At 39.4% G+C, this 8,127-nt stretch overlaps 1 protein-coding gene across 2 annotated transcripts in view; it reads right to left on the bottom strand.

Moving 5' to 3' along the window:
- GPR19 (G protein-coupled receptor 19) overlaps positions 1 to 8,127 on the bottom strand; it is a gene marked incomplete at its 3' end in the record, with an annotated part of 41,432 nt that overhangs the window by 27,782 nt on the left and 5,523 nt on the right. The gene's annotated exons all lie outside the window — the stretch shown is intronic.

Here is an 8,127-nt window from a genome sequence, read left to right on the forward strand (position 1 = left end):
AATCCTACTCCTTAAAAAATAATCTTAAAAGTCAGCAGGCTGGTGACTTGAATATCACCTCCTCACTTGGTCAAATAATAATAACAATAAGAACAACTAATATTTTAACATGTGCCAGGTATTTACATACATGGTGTTCCTAATTGTCCTATCAACTCAATGAGAGGAATTATTATAAATATTTCTGTTTTACAAATGAAGAAACTGAGGCTCAAGAAAGCTAAGAAGCTGCATAGTTTTAGGGTGAAAGCTAGGACTTGGAAACATCTCACCTACTATAGAGGAGGCACAGGGTACTATACTATTCTTTATCATGAATAAATTAGACTAAAATAATGGGTCAAATTAATGCAATATGATCCACTACTATAGGCCTTTGATAGGAGAAATCTCAAATATCTTTTGACATTATTTGAGACCAAAGAAGAAAAAAAAAAAAGAAAGAAAATAAGAAAAAAATTATTTCTCTCTTTTAAGATGATTGCATATATCCATAATGGTTTAATGACAGAATAATAAAAATAATTTACAAGGTGTCATAATCTAAAATACTGTAAGGATGGCTATAAAACATGTTATATAATGTGCTAATTCTGTGTGTGTGTGTAGTTTATTTTAGTTGTGGGTGGACACAATACCTTTTTATTTTATTTTTGTGGTGCTGAGGATGGAACCCAAGGCCTCACACATGCAAGACGAGTGCTCTACCGCTGAGCCCCAGCCCCAGCCCCACTAATTCTGTTTTTAAATGTTTAATTTGTAGATAGTTGTCTTCTATCCAAACCCACAAAACCCCACGACACTTGAAGAATTGAGGTATCTTTAAAAAAAAAAAAAAAAGAATGTGTGTGTGTGTGTGTGTGTGTGTGTGTGTGTGTGTATGTTTGTGTTTTTCCTTCCTTGGCCTAGGGAGTCTAGTTGCCTTTGAATAGTGTGGCACTGTTTGAAAGTTATAAAAGGAATAGAGGGAAAAGGAATTAATATTTGCCTTCTGAAATTTAAAATAGGAGCAAAATAGACTTGAAATCTAGTCTTGACAGCCATTATCTAAATTCCTTTATTCTGCCCTTGGCTTGTCATCAACCAAATCTAGATGTTGCTCAGTTTTTTTTTTTAATATGTATTTTTTTAGTTGTAGATGGACACAATACCTTTAAAAATAAAGGTATTTATTATTTTTATGTGGTGCTGAGGATCTAACCCAGTGCCTCACATGTGCCAGAGGAGTACTCTACCACTGAGCTCCAACCCCATCTCCCCCTCACAGTTTTTTGTATAGTAAAGCTACATCTTCATGCAAAATTTTCCAAAGGGTGTCCAGAGTACAGACAGTCTTATGGGAACTAATTTCAAGATCCTCAGTGTCCACAAGCATGCCTTCTGGAACTGCTTTTCCTGAGAACTGGTACAGTCAGGACACCTCGCTGCTCTCAGTCTCCACTCAGTAGTTTTTCTTCCATTTTGCCATAGAATGTCAAACCTCTCACCACTGTTACCTCAAGCCCCACAATGGTGCATTCTTTGAACTTGCAAACCTCTTGAGGACCCAACAAAAGAACAACTGGGAATATTGGGGATGGTTTTGAGAAAGTAAATGGCTCCAATAATTGGGTAACAAATCCTTTTAGAAGTAAGGAAATTTGCAGTTGCTTTAAACAAAATTGAAAACAAACTTCTATTCAACTGTCCACTGAGAAATTCATTAAAATGGTTTTCTTTTTGAAAAGCTCTTTTTTTTTTCTTAACAGAAGAATGTCAGCTAATAAATGCAGTTTTATAATCAGAACACCATTTTTATAGCCTCCTATAAAATAACTGATTCAGGTAAAGATCATGATGGGTAATCAAATCATTAGTGAAAAGTAACTGCCTGAAGAAATGAGAAATATTTTTTAATATTTATTTTTTAGTTATAGATGGACACAATGTGTTTATTTTACTTAATGTGTTGCTGAGGATCGAACCCAGTGCCTCACGCATGCTAGGCGAGTGCTCTACCTCCGAGCCACAACCCCAGCCCAAGAAATGATAAATATTTATGGAGACGCAAATGCTAATTATCCTGATGTGATTATTGCACATAGTATACATATATTAAATTATAATACTCTTCCCCACTAGTATGTGTAATTATTATATATCAGAAAGTTATTGGGGAGCAGGTTGTTTACAAATTATTTAGAAAGTACAAAGGGAAATGTATTGTTTTCCATGGAAAGATTGTTGGGTGGGGGGTTACCATCTTAAACAAGTGACCAAATTTCACATCACTAATAATGGAATAATGTAAACTTAAGCCTGATGTGAAAGGATGTGATCTATTCAACATTACTGATGAAGTACTCTTTTAAAAATGTTTACCCTGAATCTGATCAAATACTGATACATAATATCTTATCTTTTTTTTAAAGGCAAGGAGTAGACAGATAAGTTAAAAGACACCACAAGGAAATAATTAGTCAAATTGAGAATATAGAATATATAAGAGAGCTAGCCTAGAATCATCTAAAAGCCAACATCATGAATAAGGTTGCCTACCACAATGAGTTACCTCCATGCTGAGAGGAGTGTTTGAGGCAAAGGATCTCTTCCTTTCTCTCCTTTTGGGACCACTGTCCAACTCCCTCATACTTCATCCCTGAATTTTTTATGGTCATTTGGGCCAATGGCAAGTTCCACAACAGCATGATCAAAAAGAGATAGGGTAGTCAATTATCCCAATCCTTCCCTGTTCCTTTGAAACATGGATGCTGAATTAACAGCCAGGAGACTATAAAAGCTAAAGCTAGGTGACCCCATACCAGTGGCCAGTGGGAAACAAGTCTGCGGAAGGAGGTGGTTTGTACTCCCTAGGAGATTTGCCCGAAACCAGAGACTGGATGTGAGTTCACCAGTTGAATCTTCAGCATCACAGGCCAGCAGATTCCCCAATGATTAGGAAGATAAGGGCAATCATGCTGGGAACCTGGAGGTACCAACCAGTGCACACTGTAGGCTGAGAATGAGGCCAGGGGTACTCTTTCTGTATCATCAGTGACAAAGATTGTGTTTCGTATGTGGTGCTGAGGATCAAACCCGGGCCGCACGCATGCCAGGTGAGCACGCTACCACTTGAGCCACATCCCCAGCCCAAGATTGTGTACGTTCTCCCTCAACCTCTGTACAAATGGACGTCAACTTCAGAAAAGATAACAGACTCTCCTGGGGAAGCACTATGAAAGATGAAACATTTTTATCCATAGGAGACTTATCATTGTCTAAAGGTATTTAATGAATTCCTTCTTAGTGCATATTAATTACACAGAATAATGAATTTTGTTGTAGCATATTCATATTTGTATATAACATATTTTGATCATTTCCATCCTTATTTAGCCCTCCTGTCCTTTCCTCCCCATTTGTTTGTTTGTTTTTTTGTTTTGTTTTCTGGTTCTAACAGGTTGTGATGTTATTAAAATATGTCCATAAATTCTCTGATATGCCTCCTTTCAAGTGATAAAATCTAGTCTAGCTAGGCACAGTGGCACATGCCTGTAATCCCAGCAGCTTGGGAGGCTGAGGCAGGAGTATCTCAAGTTCAAAGCCAGCCGTAGCAAATTAGCAAGGCACTAAGCAATTCAGTAAGACCCTGTCTCTAAGTAAAATATAGAAAGGGGCTGTGGATGTGGCTCAGTGGTTAAGTGCCCCTGAGTTCAATCCCTATCCCTGGAACCAAAAAAAAAAAGTGATAAAACCTAGTATTTCACCTTGAATGTAGCCCAAACTTAGTTTCTTGTTTCTAATTATAGAATGTTCCAGAACTAATTCTATGTAACTTCTGAGGCAAGATCAGAATAAGGATAGTTTCTAGTTGACTCTCTTCCTCTTGAATTATTCTGGAGCAAGTCAGCCATTATGTTATAAGAACAATCCTATTGCCTTATGAAGAGGCCCATATGTAGAAAACAGAGGCTTCTCACAACCAGTACCAACTAGCTAAACATGTTAGTGCACTGCCTTGTAAGCAGATCCTCTAGCCTGTCAAATGACTGCAGCCTAGCCAACAACTTGACTATGGCTTTGTGAAACCCTAAATTAGAAGGCCCAGCTGAGTTGCTCCCAAATTCCTGATCCACAGAAACTACAAGATAATGTTTATTATTGCTTTAAGATACTATATGGTGGGTATTTTTTTTATGTGGTAATAAATGACTAATACCCAGAGAAAACTTGACAAAATAAGAGACCTAATTTTGTGAGATATCTGAGATGTAATGAGTTAAATAAGTGTCCTTGCTATACGCATGTGTGTCTCTGATGTGGAAGACTATCTGGTTTCATTAGTACATGAACATCAAGGGGAGAACACATTAGGAACATAACTCTATTGTCCAGTGAAAAAAAGAAGGCCACTTAGGTGGAGATGGATTTGTCACAACGACTCAGGAATTTCAGGGAACTTAAAGAAGTGGCAGCCAGACCTTAGATGGAACAGAAACAGGGGCCCAGAAAGATGTCAAAGCCAAGTTAACTATTTCTTTCTCTTTGGGGTCACATGGCCTATTGTCTCTGATTCCCTCCCCCCCCCCATCTCTCTCTTCATTAGCTGCATTCATTTGCTTCTCTTGGGAGATCAGCTAGTTTTGCTTGTTCCACACTGCATTACTTGCCCCTAAATAGTTGCTCACGAAGGCCAGGCTGGGATCTGAAATATATGTGCCTTTACAAAGTCAATGTTCCTATCTAAATAACCTAGCCACTCATGTTCTGATTCTAAATTCTTAGGAGGCAGGGTCTGTCTGACCCAGCTTGTCATATATAGAGAGCTGTGTCCTATCAGTTGTGGGTACCAAGATAGAGAAGAATTCTATTATCTTCTCAGTGCCCCTCCCTCCCTGGTTCATGTGGGTATGTGTGTGTATGTGTAAGGGGGAGGGGGTGCATTAAACCAGGGTGCTTTACCACTGAGCTACATCCCCAGTCCTTTTTATTGAGATAGGGTCTTGCTAAGTTATTGAGGCTGGCCTCGAAATTGCAATCCTCTTACCTTGGCCTCCCGAGTCACTGGGATTACAGGCATGTGCTACCACACCCGGCACATCTACTACTCTCTCAATGTCTGCTGGGTTTCATCTCCTCTATGGCTATGTCTCATTCACTCCCCACCACTCCAAAGTATACTCACATCTTTCTTTCTTTATTTTTGGTGCTGAGGATTGAACCAGGATCTTGAACATGCTAAGCATTCACTCTACTGAGCTATAACCTCAGCCACATCTTTCTTCTTAATTTTCACACATTTACTTCTATTATTGAATATATCACATTACACTATGTTCACAGATTATATAAAGAGGAAAATCATCCAATCTATCTTTTTACCTCTAGGATTCAAAAAACCAAGTAGGCACTCAACTCAATAATAGTTCCTAGTACACTGAACTAGCATGACTTTTGGAGTTAACCTAAAGAAACTTAATTTTTATTTTCCACTGTCCTTTGAAAATACAGGCATGTGCAACAACATTACAGGCAGTGACGCACGCTTGTGATCCCAGTGAGGCAGGAGGATTGAGCGTTCAAAGCCAACCTCAGCAACAGCAAGGTGCTGAGCAACTCAGTGAGACCCTGTCTGGAAATAAAATACAAAACAGGGCTGGGGATGAGGCTCAGTGGTTGAATGCCCCTGAGTTCAATCCCCAGTCCAAAAAAAAAAAATACACCTTGTAGGGTTGGACATAGGGCATGCCTGTAATCCCATGACTTGGGAGACTGAGGCAGTTTGAGGCCAGTTTGAGGCCAGCCTCAGCAATTTACTGAAATTAAATTAAATAGTAGAAATGTAAAAATGGCTGGGGATGTGGTTCAGTGGTAAAGCGCCCTGGGTTAAATTCCTGGTACCAAAAAAAAAAAAAAAAAAAAAAAAAGGAAAGAAAGAAAAAGAAAACACCTTGTAGGGGTTGGTTGCTCCTCTATCTCTGAATTAAAACGTCAGTGGTCCCATTACTATTTTTGTTCATTTGTAGTTAAGATATGTTAATACTTAAAAATATCCAGTCTTGTGGAATAGTCAAAATTTGGCAACCAACTTAAAGCTTAAGCTTTTTTCCCCTCTTCCCAGTATATGTGTGCTTGCTTTCAAGTCTTATATCTGTATCCAAGTCTTGAACTGTATCAATTGTATAGAATTTTATGTCTAACAGTACTCAAAGAGGAAGAAAGATGGAGTTCATACTCTTCTATGTAGGACGAGAATACCATATTGGTATAATATGAACCTTTTTTTGAACAAGGTCAACAGGCATTTGACATCCACAAAGCAGAAAAGACCTAACTACAGTTTTCTTCCAGTTGGGCCTAAGCTTTTTCCTGTATGAAAGTACTGGTGGCCTACAGCAGCTGGAAGAGCTCTCAAGAACCTGAAGCATCATTTGCCGTGGGCTTACTCTAACTCGTAAGAACCATCTGAAGCCTGGTGCAGTGGCACACACTTGTAACCCAGCAACTCTGATGTCTGAGGTGGGAGGATGGCAAGTTCAAGGCCCGTTTGGGCAACTTAGTGAGACCCTGTGTCAAAATAAGTAAAAAGGCTAGGAATATTGCTCAGAGGTAGAACCTTCCTGGTTTCTATCTCTAGGAAGAAGGAAGAAGGGGGGGGAAGGAGAAGAAGAGGAAGAGGCGGAATAGGAAGGAGGAAGAAGAGGAGGAGGATAAGGAGGAGGAGGAGAAAAAAAATCTGAGACAAAGACCAATCTGTCTAGCATGCCTGCCAATCCCATATGGTGTCTTTCATCAATGTATGCTTGTTTCTCAAGCAAAGGGACCCACATAAAGACAGTAACCAACATAGCAAAAGATATTCCTGATCATTATAACACTGGGTCATGGTATGAAGTACTATGGTGGTTTCAATGTCTGAATTACTCATATCTCTAGAAATCAGAATTGTCCTACTAGAAAGTAGTCTCTTAGAAGCTGAAATTCCTCTCTCAGAAATACCACCTTTCCTAAATGATTCTCTATTCACTGAAATGTTACAAATATAGGCTTAGATCTTAATTTTCTTGTATGTCAATACCAACAAAACCACCTGTCTGGTCAGCATTGTCTCATCAACTCTGACAGGCTATGGGAAGAGATTCATAATCAAAGCCCTGCTGCACAAGCTTTCCCACCAGCCCCCTTCCACTGAAGAAGGATACCCACTCGAATGCACTTTAATCATGCCTGAGGCCCTTCCCAACTCATGGAACAGACTGTAGAAAAGCAATGAAGACATCATCATCTGTGTTGCCAGTGCTAGATTAAAGGACCAGTCTCAAATCCTTCCATCTCTACAGCAAATCCTGCATATTCCTGGCATCTATATTAATGACTTCATTACTAATCTTCCCCAAATCAGCATGCTTACTCCTGTCTAATCACAGGGTCTTCCCTCCAGAATATATCTCACGTTATCCTACTCATCCATCTATATCAAGTGTTAGCCTTTGTCCCTCTAGAAAGTTTTCAAATGTACAAGTATTCAGATCCCAAGGTCTAAATCAAAGGTCTAATTTCTTTTCTCCTTCTGGAGGGAACTGAGTTTTTGTTTGTTTGATAATGGAGATTGAACCCTGGGGCACTTTACCACTGAGCTTTTTATTTTTTATTTTGAAACAGGGTCTCAGTTGCTTAAGGCCTTGCTAGGTTGCTGAGGCTGGCCTCAAACCTGCAATTCTCCTCCTCAGTCTCCAAGGTTGCTCAATTACAAGAGTATGCCACTGTGCTTGGCTCCGGAGGAAACTCTTAAAGCAATGGTGGTTCTCAGCCTGAGTTCCAAAATGGAGAACTTTTTAAAACATACTCTTGTCCAGAGATTCTGATTGAATGGTCTAGGGGGAAATCTTGGTATTAGGATATTTTGACTCTCCCTTGTGATTTTTTTTTTACCATAAACCATTTATTTCCAAATCTGCTGAGAAAGATACTGTCCAGGTGATGAAATCCCAACCTCTTCACACCCCAACTGCCCTGTAGTTCAAAGTCAGTCTCCTTAGAAAGCTGCTATGCCTCTAAACTTAATCTTGGGCTCAGAGCCTGGCCAACAATTGAGAAAGACCCACCCATTTCCTTCTCCACCATGAACCAAGACAGTGTGGGCCTAGC

This window comes from Spermophilus citellus (genome assembly GCF_964194105.1).
Source record: "Spermophilus citellus genome assembly, chromosome: 10".
NCBI lineage: Eukaryota > Metazoa > Chordata > Mammalia > Rodentia > Sciuridae > Spermophilus > Spermophilus citellus.